Source organism: Pinus tabuliformis, chromosome X (genome assembly GCF_031772625.1).
Source record: "Pinus tabuliformis cultivar Carrire ecotype Pingquan chromosome X, CPIR1, whole genome shotgun sequence".
Classification (NCBI taxonomy): domain Eukaryota; kingdom Viridiplantae; phylum Streptophyta; class Pinopsida; order Pinales; family Pinaceae; genus Pinus; species Pinus tabuliformis.
In genome coordinates, this window is record NC_142308.1 from 1,580,182,020 (window position 1) to 1,580,208,319 (window position 26,300).

Below are 26,300 nucleotides of genomic sequence, written 5' to 3' on the forward strand. Positions count from 1 at the left end.
AATGCTCATTCAACCCTTGAAGACCGAACCTCCAAAACCACAACCATTCAAGCCTATTGATCCTCTGGAAAATAAATCAACACTCGCGAATATTTACTTAAGTAGAATATGCTCATAGAAAGAATTCACGATTTCCAGGTATGCAGATCATAGGCAAAAGCCCTTAGGCATGGGTCCTGCTTGTATATTAAACACTTTCAATTAACGTGGAATACCCACTGTAACCCAAGTGTTTAATCCCAAAAATAAGACAATAGCGAAACCCAGAACCCTTGCCTAAAACCAATTCAAGGACCCTGCAATATATTTAGTTACCGAATGGAATACAACATCTGCGCAGAGTGCTAACGCTTTCTGGTTAACAGGCGTTGCAAAAGTACAATCTATACAAACCGATACACCATTTTTATGACAAATCTGAAAGCCTAGGAAGAGAAGGTGCTAGCGAATCACAAAGCATCAGTTGGTCACATCATATTCACAGAAGGTTTAGGGTTTGTGCAGAAATGAACAACGACAAGAGTGGTTCGTCTTTGAACACCCCTGAAATTTCATCTCATGCAGAAATAAGGGACACCCCTATAAGTCCAGAAATAAGGGCACCCCTTCAAGTCCATCTGAAGCAGAAATAGTGAATGACGAGTACGGTTCGCCTTCGGAAACCTTTATCCGTCCACCTACGCCTTACGTTTCATATACAGAGAGAGTTTTACGTTACGCTCGTGACCGTCAGAATATCCCTGTTGATCAGTTGGGTTGGTACGGTCCTCCTCGTGGTATTTTTGACGACGACGGTACTGATGCACGTGAAGTATCCCCAGGCCCAAACCCTGAAGTTCAGCAACACAACAACTCCACTGGTCTACAACGATGAGGAGTTGAACTTTTTGCATGCCATTAGACGAAGTTTCTTATTCAAATTCTCAAAAAACTACGAAGCAACTTCTCTTTCATTATATCAACATCGATGTCCTTTGCTTTAATAGATTTGAAGATAGTAACAAAGCCCAAAGAATACGCTGCTACCCAAACTGTAACCAAACCGATATGTCAGGCATAGACATTAGGGAGAGCATTACATATTCGAAATCGATTGGGTTGTTCAAGGAATCTCTATAAGAAATCGTAAACCAGCGTTTCAGCAACGTATGGGAAAAACGCAGTATATTTACACACGATGCGCTATCTAATAGGGTCAGCAGTATTCAAGGAGCAGCGTAATAGTCGAAGGAGCATTTTGTATGCAGGTGGAGTAACTACAGCGGCAGCGTAGCAGAAGGGAACAGGCCAGCGAAAAATGTTATGTCTATAACTGACACGATCAACAGAAATTAATAGCAAGCAGGTTCGACAGAGTTGACAGGTTTTAAAAATACCCAAACCTCTATTTTCGGATTGCTGGAATGTGCATGTGCGTTACACTCAGAATCGCAGAATGAATGTAGAGAGGACGTTTCAGAGTTGTGAACCGTTTCTGACCCGTTCATTGAGCAATATGAATTTATCCAGGCAAATGATCACAAACCCACAAGCTTCATTAAGACATAGAAGCATTGGTTTACACAGGCCACAAAAACAAATGGCTTACACAGTATTGAGAAGGTTATGAACGAACCAGCTCTGATACCATGTTAAACACACATGGAAACATAGAAAATAGGAAAGATAAATCATTCAGTACATTTTTTATTAACAGGAGATGTACATTTATAATACAATGTTGTGACTCTTGGGTTTAAGATCCCAAGGTCTCTTGGACTGCTTAGTCTTTTCGGCTTCCACACTAACCCTTTAGGATTAGGTGTCCAACAGAATCTTTTGTTTTAGCTGGGAATTATTACAGAGGTATAAGCGATCTTTGTACCATAGCGAATCATTTTTCCAGCTAAATGTATCAGAAGTACTGGAATCTTGTTGTAGCTTTCGAATAAGTGCCCACACTTCTTCGTCATTCTTCCATTCCTCCTTTGCTTCGTTTATCCAATTTGGTTGGATAATAGAAATGGCACACAACAATGCTTCCATATCCTCATCCTTTCTTGAGAGTGCATCTGCCACCACATTTTGCTTCCCTTTTTTGTAAATGATTTCAAAGTCATAACCCAACATCTTTGTGACCCACTTTTGTTGCTCTTCAGAGGATAATATTTGTTCTAAAAAGTATTTAAGGCTATCATGATCCGTTTTTACCTTGAAGTGTCTTCCCACTAGGTAGGGTCGCCATTTCTTAAGTGCATGGAGTATTGCCAACATTTCCTTCTCATAAATAGCTTTGCTTAAAAACTTTCCCTTGATTGGACGACTTTCAAAAGCAATGGGTCTTTCATCTTGCATTAGAACAGCACCAATTCCATTTCCTGAAGCATCACATTCCACAATAAAGGTTTTTGTGAAGTTCGGTGTAGCTAAGACCGATGCTTGGCACATTGCCTCTTTAAGATGTTTAAAGGCCTTTGTTGCTTCCGGAGTCCATGAAAATGAATCTTTCTTCAATAATGTTGTTAGAGGTGCTGTTATTCTCCCATAATTCTTAACGAACTTGCGATAATACCCTGTCAACCAAAGAAATCCTCGCAGATGCTTTATGGATGTGGGGATTTTCCATTCCTTAATGGCTTTAATTTTGCTAGGGTCTACCTTAACTCCTTCATGAGATACAATATGACCCAAATATTCCACCTCCTGGACTCCAAAGAAACATTTGGATCTTTTTGCATATAATTGTTTCTCCTCCAATAGTTGTAGCACCTTGTCAACATGTTCAACATGATCCTTCCAAGACTTGCTGTAGATTAGTATATCATCAAAAAATAGCAACACAAATTTTCTAAGGAATGGTTTGAAAATTGAATTCATCAAACCTTGAAATGTTGAAGGTGCATTGGTAAGGCCAAAAGGCATGACCAAAAATTCATAATGACCCTCATGAGTTCTAAATGCCGTTTTCGGAATGTCTTCAATCTTCATTCTGATTTGATGATATCCTGAACGAAGATCCAACTTGGTGAAGTAAATTGATCCATGCAATTCATCCAGTAATTCATCAATGACAGGAATGGGGAACTTATCTTTAATAGTGAGCTTGTTGAGCTCCCTATAATCTGGACACATGCGCCATGATCCATCCTTCTTGTGCACCAATACTACTGGAGCTGAGAAAGAACTTTGACACGGTTGAATTATACCATCCTCTAGCATTTCTGCAACCATACGTTCAATTTCACTTTTTTGGACATATGGTTATCTGTACGGCCTGATGTTTGGAGGAACACTTCCTGGAATCAGATGAATAGCATGATCATGATCACGCATAGGTGGGAGACCTTTGGGAGTCTCAAATACCTTGGAATGATTGTCCAGGACTTTTTGGAGATCTGGAGAAATAAATGATTCCAATGTGGAAACATCTAGCAAACATAATTGTGCAATTACACCTCTTTGCTCCTTTTTTAGAAGCTTTGTCATGCCATTAGAGCTAATTATCTTTCCTGGTTTCCCTGCAATACCCCTTAATTCAACTTCCTTTCCTTCCACAGAAAACTTCATGAAAAGTTCTTGAAAATTAAAAGCTATTGTACCCAAGGATTGTAGCCATTGGACTCCTAGTACAACATCAGCACCTCCCATTGGAATGGAAAGCATTGGGCTAGTCAATACATATTCTCCCATGGATAGCTTGATATTATGGCACTTTCCAGAATAATTTATTGTTCCTCCATTTGCAATCATCACTTGACACTCTGGTGCTGGATATAGGAAGCAATTCAATTCTTTTGCTACCCTACAATGAATAAAATTGTGGGTGCTTCCTGAATCAATCAACACTATTACCTTTTTCTTCTTGATTTGTCCTTCTATCTTGATGGTTTGAGGAGTGGTATTTCCCGCCAATGCATTACAAGATATGGTCGGATTTATTTGTTCTTCATCTAGGCTTTGTTCATGGAATATATCCTCTTCTTTTGACCTTTCTTGCTCCTTTTCTTCTTCCTCTTCACAATCTATGTAGAATAATTTCTTCTCAGCACACTTATGACCTTTTGTGTATTTGCTATCACAATTGTAACAAAGCCCTTTTGCTCTTTTTTCTTCCAATTGTTGTGGTGTCAATCTTGTAGGTTGTGGAAGACTATGGGCAACAACACTTCCATCTTTATAGTTGTGAATGGTATGCTTCCTAGTTGCCATAATTTTGCTTTCCATTTTTCTTGCTAACCTGAATGCCTTCTCTAATGAATCAGGTTCCCAAAGGCGCACATCATGTTGGATATTATCCTTTAAAGACCCTATGAACACATCAATCCTATGCTCCTCTGGAATATCTTTTACCCTTATGTTCAATTTTTGGAACTCCTCAATGTGCTCCATTATTGAACCCTTTTGTTTGAGACTTATCAATTGGCTAAAAAAAGTGTTGCTTTTTGTATCCTCATAATGTGCTATCAATTCTTCCATAAAAATTGCCCAAGTGATAAATTGTTTACGAGAGCAAAGCCATTGATACCATACAAACTGATTTGGTTCCAATATAAAGTTGCCATACGTACCTTTGTATGTTTTGCACATTATTGAGATCGAAGAACTGCTCCATCTGTAATATCCATGTGGCAGGATCCTTGCCATCAAACTTCCTCATATCGATTTTTGGAACATGGTGGGTCTTCGATCCAACATTAAAGTCTATGGAATCATGATTAACATTTCTTTTGTTCACATCATGAGTTTCCTTTACAACCTTTTCACCATTAGTAAGTATTTCTTGTAGAAAATTTGTCAAATCTGTCTTCAAATCTGCCATGTCCGTCTTCAAATCTGTCCTCAAATCTGTCTTCAGATCATCCATCTTAGCTTCCATGCCCTTTATCTTAGATTCCACGCCATTTATCTTAGCATCTGTTAGCTTTTGTGAGCGTGACATTTGTTGCACTTGTTCTTGTAATTTTGATATATCATGTAGCATTTCTTCCTCTTCTTCATGAGTCATGCTAGAGCTTTCAGGCTCCTTACTAGGTGTTTGCATTTTCTTTCCTCGGGGCATCAGTTACCGATAATAATGCTTTACTATGCCCTTTGAATTCCTACAAACCAAGCTTATGCAAAAATTAAAAAAAAAAATTACACACCTTTTTTTTACTTTGTAGAAGCCTGATATTGAATCTGATGTATCTCTGTAATTTGGAATCATCCAGTTCTAAAACTGTGACTTGCAGTAGCCTTCTATGTCCTCTTTCTAATGCCACTAGTCTGATCCAAATTGGATTCTCCAAGAAAGAGTTATGCACAATCTCCCGCAGTGCCCTGATTATAGACTAGTTCAGTAGAGCGAACTTGTATGAAGTGCCACGTGTCACTGTTCCAACCTTTGACTCTGAAAAATATATACAAGAAAACTAAAGTTCGTCCTCTTTCTGCAACTTCCTACTAAATTTCAATCCGATGCTCAGAAAGAAAGTTATGACGATTTTCCCCAAGTCACCTGTTTTGAATGTAATTCAGGAGTCTGCAAAAAGACCAACTTCCTCAGATCATATCTCCAAAAATATCATACGAAATGCTCTGAAATTTAGACCCAAGGTTCAGTGCGATGTCTTCTCAAATGGGTTTTTTTTGCAACTTCTGAAACGTCACAGAAAAAAGTTATAGTGAAAATTCCACGATGACCTGTTTGGAGCAGCGAAACCCTAGAATCCAAAGCTCTGATACCAAATGTTATGAAACCAGCTCAAGAAAAGATAGAAAAGAAAGATCAACGCCTTATAATTCAGCCTCTTCGAGGGGGAAACCTCCTTTACATTACATAAATGAACAATTCTTGGATGATACAAATGACAAAACCTCCTTTCTATATATAGGAGTCTAAGGAGTCACAATATAATCCAGCCGACCTAACAATAATAATATAAAGCCACAAAAATAACATTAGAGGGATTCTAAGGGGCACAGAAATAACAATATGGGGGTAATAGGGGCACAACAATATAAATAAGGGGTATAACTACAATAGTAATAGGGTAATCACTAGTATTATAGGGACCCAACAGAATCCATGAGTTGATTCCTCTCCCTATAAATATGAGTGCATGTAAAAACATTAAACAAAGAAATAAGATAAAATACTTCTTCTAAGATAGGAAAAAGATATATGTTCTTGCATGCCTGAGTTTTTTTCACCCAATTCATGACTAAATTTGAGTATCCATAGAGTACAACCCTTTTCTAGAGCATATAAAAGAAGTTACTTTCACGCCATCTGGTTTGCCATATTATTTGTGCCACTACCGAAACCCATGGAGATATGGAAGGAATGTGAGGCTACTAGGAACAAAACTGCCCCTCCACCACACACATTATTATGCTCTTGTACATATCCATCAAAATAACCCCATGGAACTAAAGGATCATGTTGTTCATGTATGATAATTCTAGGGGCAACACCATATTTTGATTGAGGGAAATGACTTAAAATGGCCAACGCTTCCCTAGCTACCTGAATAGGAAAGGAGAATTGGTCCGTGATGTGTGTGACCAATAATATTTGCATTTAGTATTTATTTTTAATCATCATCTTTTAACTCTATGTTAATTCAAGTTACCTAGGAACTATCATTAATGAGACAATGTAGGTTAACCTTCATTAGATAACACTTCTAACTTAGTGTGACATCACATATACTTTTACTAGTTCAATATTTTACTTAGGAGGCCCATTTTAGACCCCAAATTTACTATAATGAGAATGGACAAAGAAAATCCCAAGTGTTTGTAAGAATAGCTCTGTAAAAAACCATGAATTAATTGCAAATGCATCAGACAACACAACATTAATACTCCAACTTGTTATGACCCCCACAAATAAATCCATAAAATCAAGTGCTAGAAATTCCCAAACCCCCAATCAACTTTTTAAGTTTGGGGATTGAAGGTCTCATATTTTCGATGGTTTATTGAAATAGAGAAATCTCAGGTCTTTCAATGTCTTCCACTCTAATGAAGGACAATTGTTTGGCCTATCCCCCCAGGCCTCAAATATTAACAGACAAAATATTCACGGGGAAATGTCAAGAAGGACTAGTACCACTCTAAGTGCCCCAATAATAATTCCCTATTTTCCTTGATTCATTTCTTTGATTTTGTCTTCATGTGCCTATTTAAAGGCTGAATTCTTACCAATTGAGAGACTACCCACTTCTGTAGTGGAGTCCATTCCTAGACCTCCAAATGGATCGATACAAAATGATGTCATGTCTTAGGACATAGATCACAATGTACACCTCCTCCAAATTGAACGCCATATGAAAGTGACACCAACCCCTCCGTCGACCTGAATGTTAGTAGCTGACATGGGTCATAGTCATTGAATAGATAAACAAGAGGGATATTAAAGCAAAAGGGGGTTTTAGTCATCTTTGGAGGTTGGTCTCTAGGTCTCTTAATTTGAACAAGAAGAGGAAATATTCAACTTAACCACATCATCCACACAGGTGTTGAAAATTTCCTTTTATACCACTTGAATATGTTAGGAGGATGTGTGCTCCAAAGTTAAACCTTCTCCACCTTGAGAACCCACCTCATAGCCCAAGAGTGGTCTTGCTCTAATAATTAAATAATTAAAGGTATTAAGAGATCCAAATAAGGATTTTTATAGCCCTTTCAAATCCATTACCCACTTCCATGTGTGAATAAATCATAAGAGCTACTTAATAATTGACTTATGATCAACAATCTTCTTGGGGATAAGTGGCCTCTTCTCCTTAAAAGCGGCTCTATGTAGATCCTCTTTCCTCCTCCAAATTTCTATTTTAAGAAAGACCTTCATAAAATCCTTCATAATGTGTCCATACACATGAAACCTTGAATAATAGAACTATATAATCAAGGAGCTACAAATAACTTTTCTCCTCAAGAACCAAATCAATGGATTTGACAAACCCTTTCTAATATCCAAGTCTATTGGAATTCAAGTTATCAACTTATATATCTCATCTAAAAAATTGTCATCAAATAATATGGTCTTCTCAAACTAGTAGCTAATGGCCCGTAAGGCCTCTGCCATCCAAAATTTCACAAGGAGACATAACAATTTAATTTAGACAGGGCTTCTAGGCATTGGTTCCTTCTTTGAATCAAATAAAGGATGCCATGATTTATGGATAAGTATGACCTATCCATAAACCATACCTCAACAATTGAAATAATGTCTTCTTATAATCTAAAAGTGATTCCAAGCCATCCTTTGGATAAGAGATGTGCCTCCAAGGTATACATAAACTAGTGCCTGAATGCCTTTCTATCCAGGACACTAAACAATCCATCTCAACTATTTTGTTAAGGAATTTTCCTAGCAAGTTATGACCATATAGATCTAGAATTTGGTTCAACTCAATGTTCTCCCCCACCACTAATACAACCTCCTCTTTATGAATTTTGATTACCTTATGATTTTTTTTTCTAGGTACCTCCTTTTCACACCAACCTCCTTACAAGTGTTGAAAACTAACCCCGGACCCAATAAAACCAAAGCCATCAACACTAATGAGAGTATCAGATCATAATGATACTAGATCATTGACCAAATTGAGAGAGTGTCCTAGTGTTGTCGATATTGCATTGAAAATATCAACATCTCGATTTAATCACCTACAATAAACCAAGGTCTGAACACAGAGGTGCACTCTCAGAGGTAGAAAGAATTGTAGGGTCCTCATAAGTATTGTCTCTAGACTAGCCAAATATTGTAGAGGTACCAACAACAACGACCTCTCCAATGCCATAGATTCAAATCTTGGATAAATAATTTTTGGCATCTTTGCTTAGGTCAAGTGAAGATGGTCCATCAACACCCAATAACCACAACAACCTCTCCACTAGAGATACTACACTTGGTGGGGAATAAAAGATTGATATTTGAATATTGGTCATCTGAGTAATTAACAAGCTGTACCTCATCATTCATCCTATCTAGCAAACAAACCCTCCCAACTACCTTTGGCTAAACCCTTTGCAGACTCCCCTCTTTTCTCAATATCACATACATGACTTTGAAACTTAATACATGAAACTTAAAGTATTTGACATTATAAACTAACTCATTAAATTACAATACCATAACTTGAGTGGGTCTAATGGTTAAGAAAATGTGTTTTCCCATGAAAGGTCACAAGTTGAAATTTAAACAAGAGTAGAGTATGTACATCTTTATAGATTTTATTGTTAAATTATTGCATAAACATGCATCAATTTAATGTCTAACTCAATTATGGCCTTAAAATTAAATTATTATTATTTTATAAAATTATATTTTCTTGTTAATAATTCATTAAATTATCATTAAAAAAATTCCAAATTCACATCATATTTTTATATATATAAAATCTATTATAAACATAAGGAAAAAAGCCATTCAGGATTCTTAAATTGGATTCGAATATTCTTATACTGATCTTTGGAGGATAAAGGTCCGTACTTTCAACTGAGAGATGATAAATATAATTCATTATATATTTAAATCTAAAGATGAGGATTCATAGTATAACACTAGATTCTCTTAAATTTGATAGAGTTTATACTTATAAAAATAAATAAATAAATGTAGTTTTTATAGTTAAAAATTAATATATATTTAAATAAATTTCGTGTCAATAATGGAAGGATGTTATATAGTTTATTATTGTTTAAATTTTATCTTATATGGATATATTTTGATGATAACTTTATTAAATGAGTTTTTAAAATTATAAATTATAATTAATAATTAATATTTTTTCCTTTAAATTTATGTTTAATGACTATTTTTTTATTAAAATAGATGAATTTGTAGCAACACCATTATAAAATAAAATATATTATAAATTAATATTAAGTACAAATAATTGTGTAGCTTACACATGGATCCATTCCTGCTTTGAAAGATTCCTCTGAATAATATTAAATATAATGTTGTTATAAAAATATTGAAAATAATTGTCAAATCAAGAATAATTAACAAATTCTCTATGTAGAGAAAAGTCTTTGATAAAAGGAGAAATTATGTCATAATAAAGGTGCCTGCAATTACTTATTGTCGCGTGCCTTGTCTTACACACATATTAAATTTAAGGTTGGATACCTAGATCCCCTTCACAATTGCTATGTTATAGTACATAAATATTCTCAAGGAGTTGATTATTCCTAGACTACGGGGAGAAAAGTTATTCGATTAATGCTACGCTATACTATATAAAAATTTGGAGGGAGTAGATTCCAAATTTCTCTGTGGACTACTTTAGGGGCGAAATGCTCTTTGAAAAACTAAGAGAAGATAAAAAAATTCTCATTCTTAAATTTTTTTGGACTATTTTAGAGAATAAATGTTTTTTTTAAAAATAAAATGAAGTACAAATTTTTTTCCTGCAAGGATTAGATTCCAAATTTCCTTGTGTACTATTTTAGGGGAGAAATACTCTTTGAAAAACTAGGAGAAAATAAACAAATTTCATTCCTAAATTTTTTTGGACAATTTGAGAGGATAAATTTACTTTGAGAAATAAAATGAAGTACAAAAAAATTTGGAGGGAGTAGATCCCAAATTTCCATGTGGACTACTTTAGGGGAGAAATGCTCTTTGAAAAACTAAGAGAAGAAAAAAAATTCTCATTCCTAAATCTTTTTGGACTACTTGAGAGGATAAATGTTCTTTGAGAAATAAAATGAAGTACAAAAAAATTCGGAGGGAGAAGATTCCAAATTTTGCTGTGGACTACTTTAGGGGAGAAATGCTCTTTGAAAAACTAAGAGAAGATAAAAAAAATTCTCATTCCTAAATCTTTTTGGACTACTTCAGAGGATAAATGTTCTTTGAGAAATAAAATGAAGTACATTTGTTTTTTTTATAGTAGATTTGTTGTTGTTGTAAATATGCATTGGATTTCTATTAATACCAAAAGTATATTGGTTTACAAAATTTCTATCGATAGATTTTGCTCCTTAGGAGCCATGTGAATATTGTGGATCTACAACCCTAAAACATTGGTAAGTTAGAAATTTGTGAGGATCATAACACTGACTTTTATATTTAGCCATTTTGAGTACAAAATCTTCAAACCAAAACACTACAAAACATCTAAAAAATAACTTAGGCTAGGATTCTTCGAGCCAGTAAGCATGAGAGATAGATATAAAATGTCAAAAATCCAAAACTTAGAAACCAAAACCAAGTTTTCCTTCCAATAGTCCTGCTTTGCAATACAAGTAGCTGGACTCCTTAATCCAAAATGATAACCAGAGAAGAAGTAGTTGAGTTAGCTTGAGGGGAGGCTTGAGCTGGTGCGTTGATGACTCCTGGTCCTTCCTGGTTCTCATTTGATTGTGTATGAATTGGAGACACTATAGTGCTTAATGTTAGATAACCAAGCAACAATGTTTTCCAAGTTATATCTAATGTCTCTGAGAATATGTTTGATGTCTTCTTGGCCTGCAAAAAGCTTGTAGTTGTCCACCTGCTTATCTCTAATGACCATACTAAGTAAGGTCTCTATCTGGCGATGATGGGTGATAGAGTGAAGAAAGTGGATCCTTCACCTGTAAAACTTTCTCGGATCCGAGAACCTACTACCTCCTATGTTAGAGTCTGATAAATAAGCTCCATCTCCAAATTCTTTGGCCTCAAGCTAAAGAATTTCCTTGTGGACCTCCAGGGGTGTTCATCAAATTTTTTTTCTACAGACTCCTAGCCGAATAACTTCCTATGCCTGGAAGAGGAGGGTCCTGAAGAACCTCCCTGACAACTCGATGCACGGAGCCTTGGGGCGATGATAAATACATACCTCCTTGATGTTGCACACCTTGATGAAGATGTATGCCCTTTTGTTCACTTCTTATGAATTTGTCATTGTGAGAGGACGTGCTCCATACCATATCTCTTCGCCACCCTGAGAACCCAACCATGCATATATAAGGCAACTAAGATGTGAGGACGAGCACATACCCATCTTGATTTGGACAAATGTAGATTTTGCAACCGCTAAGGTTTGCTTGGATCCTGTGAGGCATGATTTGCTCATTAATGAGCTGTCCCTCAATGTAAGTCTGGGAGGCATAATATCCAATACACTAGGAGCCGAGGATCCCATCTCCAAGCCGACAACGCATAGGGAGTGTGCCAACTTTATACCACACGCACCAGGTAATACACTGTGCTGAGAAAATTTATGGTGCATCGAGAGGTGAAGGGTAATATCTTCATATGACCATCATTTTGGCCATGCACATGGTCGATTCCACCAAGTTTTGTGCTCTATTCCCATATCGAGGACTGCCACCATGGTGGCCATCCACATTTTGTGGATGTTCATTCTTATCTCACTTGCTAAAAATATTTGACGTCGACGTTTGTTGGATAAAATTGTCTTTGACATTAGTCAATTTCTGGAATATACCCCATCAGGGACTTAGAGTAGATTCCTCAATCCTCTTTAGACTATTACGAAAGAGAAAATCTCACTTGAAAAAACAAACAAACAAACACTTATATTAGTTATTCATTCTTTTCTTTTCTCTTTTGAAAATACATAACGTCAATGATTGATATTATTTACAATATAATAAATATATAAAAAAACTAATAAACATAGAATTATTTATATATATAAAATAATAAATTTAAAATTTATTTAAAAAATAAAATAATTAATCTTGTTATTCAATTTTTTTTTAAATCACCATTTCAATGAGTGATATTATTTACAATATCATATATATATATATATATATATATATATATAATATTAAAAATAAATATTAATAATTTTAAAATTTATTTACAAAATGAAAATAATCAATTTTGTTATTCATTCACTTTTTTCTTTTTTTAGTCACCAATCTAGATCCATTTTAAATTCGGATCTCCAAGCGTCAAGAGGGATCAAGTTCAGAGTTAAGATGGATCTAAGGTGGAAACGTTGGAGTCCAAAAAATGCCAACCATAATTTTTAATTTTAATTTTATTTTTATTTGACCATATCAAAATGGTTATGTTTACATTATAACATCTCTTCCCTACTAGACTACATAGTGTGTCTCGACACAATAAAAAGGAAAACAATGTGTGTTTAGGTTTCTTTCTTTATCACAAAAAGAAAAGACCGAGTTGATGGTACATATTATAATATAGCTTATAGGTCTAGAAGTTTAACATGAAATTAAGATTGAAGATATTTTTGTTTGTAACAATAATGAGAATATTTGTATTGATTTCAAAATCTGTTCATGGTTCTCAACTTTACACTGGGGTTAGAATTCAATGTTGTCATATACTTCAGGTATATCTAGCATAACTTGTACCAAAATTATCCTTTGTTGAGGGACACTACACTTATAGAAAAAGTATGGGTCTTTGGAGTTGAAAACCTTCCAAAAGGACCCTCAAATAAAGTAAAATCCATAAGACATCCAACCTATTTGAAATTTAAGGAATATTTAATTCATCAAACTTAAGCATACAACCTTTATTGGCACATTCATCTGCTTCTTTATTTTTATCCAATAAGACACGAAAATAGTTAATTCAGGGGATTTATTTGTGACCTTTCTAATGTGAATTAATAGATTTTCCAATATCGTAATTTTATAGTATTTTTTTCAAAATAATCATCCTCTCTCTTAGCTCGAGGGAAAGAGTTGTTAGAGAATCTAGGGAAAAGTAGTGTTGTGATGATTCTCCATGATTTGATAACAATTTGTGAAGTCTTTTTACTTTTCTTTTGTCTTTGTTCTTGTTCTTCTTTTTATTAGTGCATATATGTGTGCTTCATCAAACGACTACCAAAACAAAATAACAAGAACACAAAATTTGGCTTTCTTCCAGGGAAAAACCCTCCTCACTCTTGAGAGGAAAATGATTTGTATGATTTCTCTTATTTAATCTTCTTATTTGAACAACTGCCAAACCCTAGACCCTTGACTAGGAAATCCTCCAAGCATAAGTCAAATCCTTCCTCTTTCTGCACTGTCACTTCTGACACATCTTCCTGCACTTCTTCTAGCACTTCGTCTTCCAACACTTTGTCTTCTAAGTTAGGAAACCCTAGAACATTAGGGCTTCTTTACTTCATTATAGAGATAACCTTCTTCGCTCTTATTGGGATACCTTGTAGACCTAAATGCACATCTGAATTAGGCTTCTTATGTTGTTGTCCTCAACTGTTGTCAAATCTGTAAGGTTTACTTGCTGCACGTGTGAACAAAAACCCTAAAACAACCTTCTTCTACTCGTTGTATTTTCCCTCTTCTTCACTAGTTGGGGAGGCCTTATAGTGCTTGTTCCTTCGCCCAAAAACCAAGATACTTGTTACTGCTGTGATGACCACAGGGAGCCTCCTTTACCTTCACACGTGTGGCTGCAAAATACCTAGAAAACTTCTGTTTTCCTTTGCTGTTCTTTCTCTTTGTTTGCTGCCCTTGTAAACCCCTTTAACTTGAATTTCTTCATCCTTCTTGTTGTCTCTTTCCTTCGCTTATTTCAGAGATGATTCTTTGTCCTTTTGAGGAGTGGACAACCTCTATAAATATAGGTCTGTCCCTCATTCTCCAGCTGACATGACTGTCCTTAAATCCAACTTGACAATTTTCTTTATAATTCATTTTTATTCATTATTTTGCTGCTTGTAGACTTCGTTGGTGCTAGGAGAGATTTGACCATGCTTGGAGGTGTTCTCATGACCTTGTATGATTACTTACATGATGTAACATGCCCTCAAAGGGTCTTTCCATATTTACATTTTGACTTTGACTTTCTAGAAGAACTTCAAAATGCACTTGACCTATTTTCAATGAGCAACAAACTCATTGACAAATAATACAAAAATAATTTCTCTTTTCTTGAATAAGTACAAATATCAAAATTACATTTATGAAGACCTAGACTAGTTACATTTCCTTCAACAAAAGTGAGGGTCAATACATCAATATTCATATGGATGTAGCCATTGCAACAATATTTATCATCATCATGTCACTTGTAAGGAATTGAATCTGGGTGGGGTTAACTGTTGAAGAATGTAACTAGTGTCGGTCTTCATAATTATATTTGAGTCATGATGTAATGTATTTGTCAAAAGAAAGAATTTTTATTTTTATTATTATTATTATTAAAGAAATTAACTTATTAAAACACATGTTTCATGCTTGGGTCAATTGTCTATAGGTCAAAGCCTCCATTGCAGGCTTCTAGGGTTTATATCAAGTGTCCTTGTCCATGTCATAATGTAAATAATCCTTCTTGGTATTGATTTGTCAAGAAATAAATTTATTTTATTGTAAAATAGGTCTTCTAGGCCTCCTCCACCAAGTCGGCCTCAAGGAAGGTTAAGTCGACCTCAATAAGGGAATTCGACCTCACAAACTCACTATATATTGGAGCAACTAGAACTAATTTGAATCACTCACTCAACAAGTTTGAATTGTAGTAGATGGAAATAGTAAAGGGTCAACTGACCTCAAAACATGCATAACCAAGAATCACTCATTCATTTCTTCTAATCCAGGAACCGGTTATGGGAGTGTGATATACCGTTGGAAAGATTTTTTCGAGCTTCTTCTAATGGACACACTTGTGACATGTTTTGTGCTGAACATAATGTGCAAACCATCTAACAAAACTAGACATAGTAAGAGCTCATGTTGATCCTTGGTGACAGGCTGCGAAGACTGGAACTAACATCGGCTCCAATGGGGATGGTAGCTCCTTGGAGGTGCCAAGAACTACAGATCTCTAGAAAGCAGACAGTGCCTCTTCCATTGGGCATGGATGGTCAAAAAACTGCAAACCCAAAACAACTCATACCAATCCAAAAACATATACATACTGCAACTTGTACATAAACAAATACCAAAAATTGAAATGTTGCCTTGGGCAACTTATTTATGTACAATTCTAACCCACTTTGCTGCAAAATTGATAGATCAAGTAATGTTGTAATGCCATATCAACCAATCAAGTAACTGTGACAAGGATGCTGCTTGAAAGTGCTTCAACCATGACAAATGTAAATGATGACAACCATACATGCACATAACGAGTTTGGTTGTGTAAAAGACAATTTGATCTATCATTTAAACTAAAAAAAAAATTCCATGTACGTTGCAATATGATCATAAAAACTAGACTCTGTTTGCTGCCCCAAATCCTCAATGCATGCTTCCAACTGAAAACTGTCAATGCAAATATCCACGGGCAGCTCTATTGTTTCTTGTTTTGAAGGAGGGAGAGTTTCCAAGAACTTTTTCGGATCTTGGAATTCATATGATTGGATCTGATCATTTAAACACTGAATCTCCTTCTCAAATTTTTCAACAACTAACTCAAAGAAACCAGTGTTAGCTTTAGGAGGAAACTTTGGAGATCTCAAACATTTAAGCACGAAAATGAAAATGCTTCATCAATTTCAATATCCACTAACTGATCTCTAACTTCTTTTAAAGCTTCACAAAACACAGGGTCTACCACATACCCTACCATTTTATTTTAGTGCATGAATAGATCAGTGAGTGCTGGAATCTCTGGATTGAGTTGGAGTCGCCAGGTGAATGTTTCAGCCTTCATATGTATCTGACTGCTATCCACCATCAACAATCAGATCTAACTTGATACATGTACTGGGGCAATTTTTAGGTTAGATATTCCATTTATAAGACTAGATCGGAGATTGACTGAAGTAGCTTTTATCTACTTGTGCTAATGCAAAGCAAAAGCGTTTCAAAGGCTACCTGGCTAATCTTCAGGCTCCGTCTGTAGTCTATAAAATGAAGAATACCAACAAACAAGTAATCTCATCCCCAGTATGGTTGCCACTATGTTAGAGCCTAGATTTGCCTCAGGCTGAAAAGACAAGGTTCTAGGTCCACATCAAACCACGCTTAGCCTCGTAGCTAGCCCTACGAGGACAGGAGAGGGTTCTCTTCGGGTCAATCTCAGCGAAATATGATCTATGGGGCTTGAGATGACTGAAATACAAACTAATTTTAGGCTAGGTATGAAGTACAAGGATTTTTTTTGAGTTTTTGGGGGTTTTGTTGGAAAAAGGGAAAGGCAAATTTTGGGTCCGGGGATGAGGCCAGATTTTTGCAGAGTTTAGGTAGGGGAAAGATAGGCAGTAGTTTTGATGCTTTGGATTGAATGAATGGATGGACCAAACTGGTGAGGATCCAAGGAGGGAAAGAAGGTCTCAATAATCCTCCTCAAATAGATGAAAACATGAAGAATTAAACAAAATATCAAGGCAGAGCATAGCAGTCCAATGAATTCTACCTTAATCACTCATTTGTTTAATTGCAGAAGACAAGAGAAGGGAAAATGATACACATAAACATCAGTGAACTTACAAATACATAGAGAAACACACCATCAAAACATAGAGCCACATGGATCCCAACAAGTGCTGCAAAACCCTGGTCTTTCCTTTGCCAAAATTGCAGAAATGAAATGTACAATAGAGTGCCAAGCAATCCCAAGTATCCAACCTTCTACCAAAATCCAACCCCTACACTATGAAATTCATAAAATATATACATTTTCTCATCCTTGTACTAAGGGATTGAGCTCAACCATTTTCTTCAAAATAGAATTAGTTACATTAAACTTGGGCTGAATTCCTGAAAATAGGTGTTGAATATGAACTCGTATCTCCTAAACCATAGCACTTGTTACAAAAATGAAAGAGGTTTTTGTAGATAAGGTCATTTTGGAGAAACCCCTCTCTCAAATTTGGGAAATTTGTTTCCAGTAGCTCTCACTCTGTTCCACAAAATCATCTCTAAAACAGAAAATCATTAAAAATTTAAATCTGTGAAAATGAGTTGTAAAGATCTAGTCACATATCCCAATCCATGACACCTGTGAAAAAAATGAAAGAGGTTTTTGTTATATGGCTCGTTCTTAACAAAAATATCCTTGGGTTTTGCAAAATTAATTTTCATCTGTTGTAAAATGGCCCCGCTCTAAAATTATTAAAACAGTAAAAAATATGAAAAATTTGCTTTGTTTTAATGTAGGCTCCAAGTATCACTGTATATCTCCCACATAGTAGCACCTGTGCACAAAATGAAGGAGGTTTTTGTTATTTAGTATGTGATGAACAAAAACCTCTTTCACTTTTGAAAAATTCCTTACCATTATTTCAAAACTGATTTTGTACTAAACTTGTCATCGTGTGCAGCAACTGACCTCAAAACATGCATAACCAAGAATCACTCATTCATTTCTTCTAATCCAGGAACTGGTTATGGGAGTGTGATATACCGTTGGAAATATTTTTCCGAGCTTCTTCTGATAGACACAATTTTGACATGTTTTGTGCTGAACATCATGTGCAAAACATCTAACAAAACCAGACATAGTAAGAGCTCATGTTGATCCTTGGTGACAGGCTGCGAAGACTGGAACTAACACCTTGTACCTATTATCAATTATGAATACCTCCCTAGTTAAGAGGGAGTGTTGAAATGTAACTAGTGTTGATCTTGATAATTATGATGTAATCATTGTACTTATCAAAAGAAAGAAAAGAAAAATATTTGTTTTTGTAAAATAAAAAATATTTATCGGTTTCTTTCCCATGGTCCTAGGTTGTGCACCCATTGAGTGCTTTATGAAGTGAAGGTCAAAGTCAAAATGTAAAACCCCTTAAAGGGCTCTTATATCAATGTAAATATAAATATTTTATGTGATTAAAATATCTAGATATTACCCAAGAGATCAAGTCGGCTAGACCTAAGGGTCGGCCTAAAAGAGGCTTAAGGACCCACTCAACCAAATATATATTGGAGAGGAATTCATCCTCCAAAGATATACTTGCACTTTGACTTTCTCAAGAGAACAAATGAGGCTGAATAGAAGTACGAATAGAAGGAATAAATGCAATGAAACCTAGAAGATTAAATTTATCTTGAAGTTTTGATTTCTCTCTCTTGGATAAATGAATTCTATGAAGAAGAACATATCCAAAATTGTGAAGTGAGGAAAAAAATTTGTTTGGGCAGCTGGCTTGATCTCTTGGTGGATGGTCTAATGTCTTGGTCTTAGAAGTCTTCATTGAAAATTTTATAAGAAGTTCTCTAGGTTTTCCTCTCTAGGAGAGGTTTTGGCCTTGGCTTACTGCCTACATCTGGTGTTATTTTGTTTGCATTGTGATCTTCTAGTTGGCATTTGTCTTGATGAAGAACATAACTAATTAATAATGCTAATGCTCTAATAAATCTCACAAGAAAATGTCAAGAATTACAGAGAAATCAATTTAATCATAACTCTAACTAACTTCCATAGATTTCTCAACATGGTAGAGAGCTATGGCTTGAAACAGTGGGAAAAAATAAGATCAGTTTGACACAAATTATACCTCAAGAAGATCAAGTTCTCCAGACTGAATTTGTGAAGACAAAAAGAAGAAATTATGGGAATTTTTTCAAACTCTAATTGCAGGGATTAGGATACAAATCTTTTCAAAGATAGCGAAGGTATCTGGAGAGCATATTAACTCTGGTTCAAATTACTGAATGATTAATGGATCAAACCTATAAAGGTCACACTCATTGATACAAGAAGCGAAAATTAAAGGGTGGTTTTTCAAGGTCTGCAAAAATATCCAAACTCCAAGCCAACTTTACATCTCTAGTATGTAAACTATGCAATTGTATATCCACATTTTTCTCTAAAGGATTATGGAAGGATTAGTCTAGCCTTTACAAACTATTAAAGGACTATTCTCTACCATCTACAAAACTCTTGAAAGGAACTGAATTCTCTAACCCTAAGTATAGATAGAGTATCAAAAGGTGTCTTTATTCTTGTAGTATTTTTAAAAAGTGTAAGATACAGATCCTCACCATACTCCTCAAAATATCTGAGAAGTTAAATACTATTACTAAGCATAAATCTTACCTTCAATCCTTTATGAAGAACCAAAGCTCTAAAGCATACTTGTGTTATCAAATTTATACTTTTATTCATTCAAAGGAAGTCACAATCACTATTTGAAGAAAAATCCAATCATCTAATTGAAGGAGCCGAGTTTTGAGTCCTATTAGTGCAAGGAATATTTTGAACATAAGATTCAAGCATAATCTCACTATGAGGTTAGAATTACTCAATTAACATAAAAGAACTCAATTTTAGCATCAAGGAAAAGGAGTTGCGACTCTTATTACGCTACAGTGCATAGATAAGAACCTAAATCAAAGGATCATTAAGTTGATCATCTCATACAATGTTTCTAAGAGAAACATCCTCACCTTGCTCTTAGTCATGGGAATTCGTGTTGGAAATCTGAAGCATCTATGCATTCTTCAATAACAATAGAAGTATATTCATACAGTCTGAAGTAAATGGAGCCAACTCATTGGAAAGTGCCTTTGTTTGCAATAACATTAGTGAGTATGGGCCTATTCTGAAATCCTAGTCTTAGGATATAGACACCAATGAAAAATGCTATTGGGAAGGAAGAGAAGCTACAGGCAGAAGGTGAAGTCATAGTTGAGATGGAATCAAAAGGAGAGTAGTTTGGAAGCAATAGGAGGGTCACAGTGTTGTGTCATTCCTCTCCTTGAAGGAATAAGAGTAGTAGTATATTGTTCCTAAGAGGTATGTATAATTTTGTTAAGAGTTCAACATACAGTAGGGTTGATTGATTGGATAGGATTTGTGAAACCCTTGTCATACAAAAACTCTAATCATGTTCCCTCATGGTAAACCGAGCCCTGGGTGTTTTAGGGTTTATAAGCAATCTAGTACTCATGAGTATGGATAAGGTTGGAACCCTTGGTTTAGGGTTAGCATCTAAGAACACCTTTAAGTTCTCATGGTAACTGTAGATTGTCATATGGATATCATGCTCTTGTTATTATATACTTTGCTTGGGGATATTTTTCAGTGAATATTGTAGTTATAGGAAACAAAGGAAGATGGATGGATTGATCCTCCGTTTTGAGAAGCATGATGGAAGGAGGGAACTATATGAACCCTTGGACCCTTAGTCACTAAGATAGGTTCATGATATAGATATAGAATTGTGGATGCCTAGTACATAGAAAGGATAAATAGAAGTTGAAAAGACCTCTATTATGGTTAAAAGATTACAGTCAAGCATTGTAATTATGACATAATGCATCAAGTTGAAAAGATGGCATCATACTAGAAGCATATCTTTGAAGCAAGAACTCATGACATCATTAGAAAAGCTTTAAAGATTAGTTAAAGTAGAAGTCTACATGAATGTAGTTGTCATCATATAAAGGAAGTATCTCTTGGTAACCTCATTAAAAGCATATATAGTACATGGGGTTGAAATACATTCATCTAGCATGATTGATCCAGGTGGATATTTGTGGCCACCCACCAATTCCACTTGGACCCCCACCATTGTTTCTTTCAGTTTTTTAGTTTCCTTATTTGTAGCACAATTTACTATTTTTGGTAGTTTTTCGGGTCCTGAACTTCCGAAGCTGTTTTGAAGCCCTAAACGACATTTTTTTGGGAAACCTGGGAGCAACATGGGGCCATGGACCAATTTTTCTCATCCCAAAGTTGTATTCCTCAGATAGATCTTTCTAACGAGGTATTGTGCGCGTCAAACTGAGATCGTATGCCAAAGTTGTGACCTAGGGAAGTTGATGTACCAATTTACCCAAAACGGGTCCATAGTTTAGCGCTTCATCTCCTAGGGTTAGGGTTTTGGATGTTTAGGGCTTTCCATTGTTTCTCAACAATAAATAGACCTTCGAGCCTCATTACAAGAAAGTTTAGAGGCATGTAGCCACCACATCTCTCCTCAGAGATAAGCTACCATCGCCAAAGCTAGTTTATTTCCATTTCTGTTTGTAAGCATATTTCAGTATTTTACATTAACGAAACGAAGTATTATTTGTGTTGTATCTCTGTATTTATGGTTATCTCTGTAATTTGTTGTGTTCTTGTTTAAATTCGGATCAGTGGTATCAAAGCGGTCTACTCTTTCTATGTTTTTTTTTGCCTCTTCCCAACAAGGTCGGGATATATGGAGTTAGGGCTTGAACTGGTTGAACCTTTGCAAGACCAGCCTCGAAAATTTCGATGGCCTCCCATGGTAGATGAAAAGAAAGATGAGGGGGCAAGAGATCCTATCAAAATCTTGCTTGAAGAGGCCCTCGAGCGACAAAGGAACGCGATGATGAACAAATTTGCCTAGATCCTTCAGCGACTACCCAGGGTCGACACATCTACTTCCAGCAGTTACTTTGGAAGTGCCACACCCTTTAAGGTACAAGTTAACTTTGACATTCCCATATTTGAGGGTAAAACAAATGCAGACATTGTGGATAAATGGTTAAATCTACTAGAAGGGTATTTTTATGTTCATGATTTTTCTGGGTGGGAAAAGATTACTTTCGCTCTTCTCAAAGCCGCCCCCCACATCAAGGACTGGTGGGAAACCTACTGCAAGTAGAAGGATGAAAGTGCAGCCTCACTAATTTCTTTTGCAACCAATTGGAATTCCTTCTGGAATGCCATCAAGGAGTAGTACTACCTTGTCAGAAGCTATGAGGATAAATACATAAAGTGGACCACGTTGCGGCACAAAAGGGACCAAGATGTGCCGGAGTTTACCAATATTTTTCATACCCTTCGCACAAAGTTGTGTATCAAGGATTCTGAGCTACATTTGGTAGTCAAATATCGCGGCTACCTACATAGGTACATCTAGGACGAGATGGACTTCCTAGACATCTCCTCACTCGGCATGATGTACCGATGCACTGTCAAGATCGAGCAAAAGTTTAAATAGAAGAAGCGAGACTTTGTATCTGCAAATCCGAAGCAAGGGAAAGGCACCCCCAAACTGCTGAACAAAGGACAAAGCCAAGGCGGGCTGGCCCATGAGAACTCACCAAAGCCACAAGCAAAGAACAACACCGCGAAGCTGAAGAAGGACACGGGAAAGTGGTGTGAGTTCCATAAGAGCTCCACTCACAACACAAGTGAGTGTTGGGCCATGCAGTCACTAGTGGTCGAGCTAAAGTCTTCGAAATCAAATGCATGTTCAGAGTCTGAGTCAGAACCCGATAAGGGGAATGAAAAAGGGAAGCAGATTATCGATGCGGAGCCCAATGCCACCGTTGCCACCATGAAGATATAGAAGGAGGAACCTGAAGATCCAGAGGAGGAGGAGCGCCTCTTCCACTCCCAGATGTGGGTAAAGGGCTCCATGCTACAATTAATTGTCGACAGTGGGAGCCAAAAGAACCTCATTTTGGCAGAGGTCGTGAAGCGACTGGGCTTACTGACCACAACACATCCACAACCGTACACCATCGGGTGGCTTCACCAAGGACGGGATCTTCGCGTGAGCCAACAGTGTCACCTTCCATACAACATCAAGCCCTTCACGGATGAGGTATTGTGTGACATTGCTCCCTTTGATGTTTGTGATGTATTATTAGGCCAACCATACTTGTAAAAGCAACATGCTATATATGAGTCAACGCCTCGTGTTATTATTTTTACTTTGGGAAATAAGTTGTACAGGATACTAGAGGTAGCACCACCTACCACCATCTCTTTGGTTACTACAAAGCAATGCAGTAAGCTCATTTCCAAAACCGGGAAATTTGTTTTCCTGATGATACGCCCTCAAGGAAAGAACAAGACGGTGGCCACAACCTCTAGATAGGGCCCCTCCACACGACAACTATAGATGGACAAGGTCATGGAGGAGTACGAGGACATCTTCACCTCCCCCATAAGGGTTCCTCTGTACTGTTAGGTAAAGCACTCCATCAATCTAACCTCACGCGCACCATTTCCCAATGGACCAACCTATTAGTGCTCCATTCTGGAGAACGATGAAATCAAGAGGCAGATTCAGGAGCTACTGCAGAAAGGTCACATCTGAATGAGTTCATCACCCTGTGGGAGCCTGATCATGTTGGTACAGAAGAAGGATGGGACTTGGAGAGTCTGTATTGACTATCGGGAAATGAACAAGATCATTGTACGGAAGAGGTACCCAATCCCATGGATTGATGACCTTCTGGACCAATTGAAGGGGCAAAATATTTCAGCAAGATCGATTTGAAGTTAGGATATCACCAGGTACCAATCGAACCCTTCACTGTGTGGAAGACTACCTTCAAAGCCAAGGAGGGCCTTTTCGAATGGTTGGTTATAATTTTCGGGTTGACGAACGCTCCTGCAACCTTCATGAGGCTAATGCATGACATCTTGCGGAAATTCACCAACTCATTTGTAGTGGTATACCTGGATGACATCCTAATCTTCAGCTAGAGTTGGGAAGAGCACATCCACCACATCCAACAAGTTCTCCAAACACTATGGCAACACAAGTTACGTGCCAATTTGGAGAAATGCACTTTTGGCATGACCCAAGTTCAGTATCTGGAATACATTATTGATGAACAGTGGGTTCATGTGGATCCAGCCAAGATCCAAGTCGTTTGAGATTGGCCATCTCCAACCACTCTGATAGAGCTCCACAGTTTTCAGGGTCTTGCCAACTTCTACCGTAGGTTCGTGGTTGGATTTTCTCATATCACTTGGTCCTTGAGTCAAGTCACCAAGGGAGGAGCGAAAGAAAAATCCTTTTGGTCTGAATCTAAACAGAAGGCATTCACAGAGTTGAAACATCGCCTCTGCTCACCACCAGTGCTCGCATTACTAGACTTGCAACAACCATTTGAGATCGAGACAGATGCCTTTGACTATGCTATTGGCACAGTCCTTACTCAACACAGGCATCCAGTGGCATATCACAGTGAGACACTTTCAGACACAATCTGGAAGTATCCCACTTATGACAAAGTGATTTATTCCATTATGTAGGCCTGCTGACAATGGAAGAATTACATTTGGGGGAAGGAAACGGTCATCCACACAGACCACCGGCCCCTATAGTTCATATAGACAAAAGGGAAGTTGCAAAATGATCGCCATCAGAAGTGGTCCACATACCTGCAATAGTTCCATTTGAATATCAAGTATAAGAAGGGTAGCACCAATAATGTTGCAGATTTCCTCAATCGACCACCGATCATGGCGTTAACAACTGTTCTCAACTCTTGTGGGAAAGAGACTTCTAATTTTCTACTTCTCTACAAAAGTGATCTAGAATTCGGCCACAGATACCAGACACTCTTGGAGGGTCAACATGTTCCAGATTTTCACCTCTAGGATGCCATGTTATGCCACCTGGGTCACCTTTGTGTTCCTTCAAGAGAGTGTGCCAAGATGATTTGGGAAGCACACTACAAATGGGTTGTTGGGAATTTTGGGGTTGAGAAAATAGTGGCAGTACTGCAGAAGTATTTCTATTGGCCGAATTTTTCACAAGATGTAGGGAAGTACATCAGATCTTGCACTGCATGTGCCATTGCCAAACCGACCATCAAGAAGCAAGGCCTCTATACTCCGCTGCCTATCCCTAGTCGACCTTGGGAATCCATCTCCATGGATTACATGTCAGGCCTTCCTTCTACTAAGCATGGAAACGACTGTATTTTTGTGGTCATCGACAGGTTCTCAAATATGGCCATTATGGCGGTCTGCAAGAAGAATATCACAACAAAATCCACTGCTAAAATCTTCTTTGAACGAGTGTGGGTACACTTTGGAATCCCACAGTCTATCATATCAGATCAGGACAGTAGGTTCCTTAGTACATTTTGGTCTAGTCTTTGGTCGATGCTCGACACCAAACTCAGTAAGTCCACATCCTTCCATCCCCAAATTGATGGCCAAATAGAGGTTGTCAACAGGATGATCGTACACATTCTGCGCATGTACAACCCAAATCATCCACACATATGGGATGAGAGCCTCCCCTATGTTCAACACAACTATAATCGGGCTCTCCACAGCTCGACTAGCCACAACCCTTTTCAGGTGGGCTTGGGATTCCAGCCACTATGTCCCATTGATCTTGCATGCCATTTGGCACAACTAAGGAAGATTCGGTTCAAGTCTAGTCCAAAATAGATAAGGCAAAAAACTTCATTTAGCGCATCCAAAATATCCACTAGTAGGTCCATGACATTCTGGAGAAATCAAATGCCAAGTACAAGCAGTGACATGATCAACATCGGGTGCCACAAAAGTTTCAGGTGGGCGACAAAGTCTCGTTGCATATGCAAAAGGAATGCCTTACCGGAGGCTATTAGAAACTCAGACCACTCTGATATGATCCTTACACCATTACCAAGGCTATTAGAGACAATGCATTTGAGCTCAGCATTTCCCCATTCCTTAGCCTGCACCCAGTGTTCAATGTGGACCGCCTTCAACG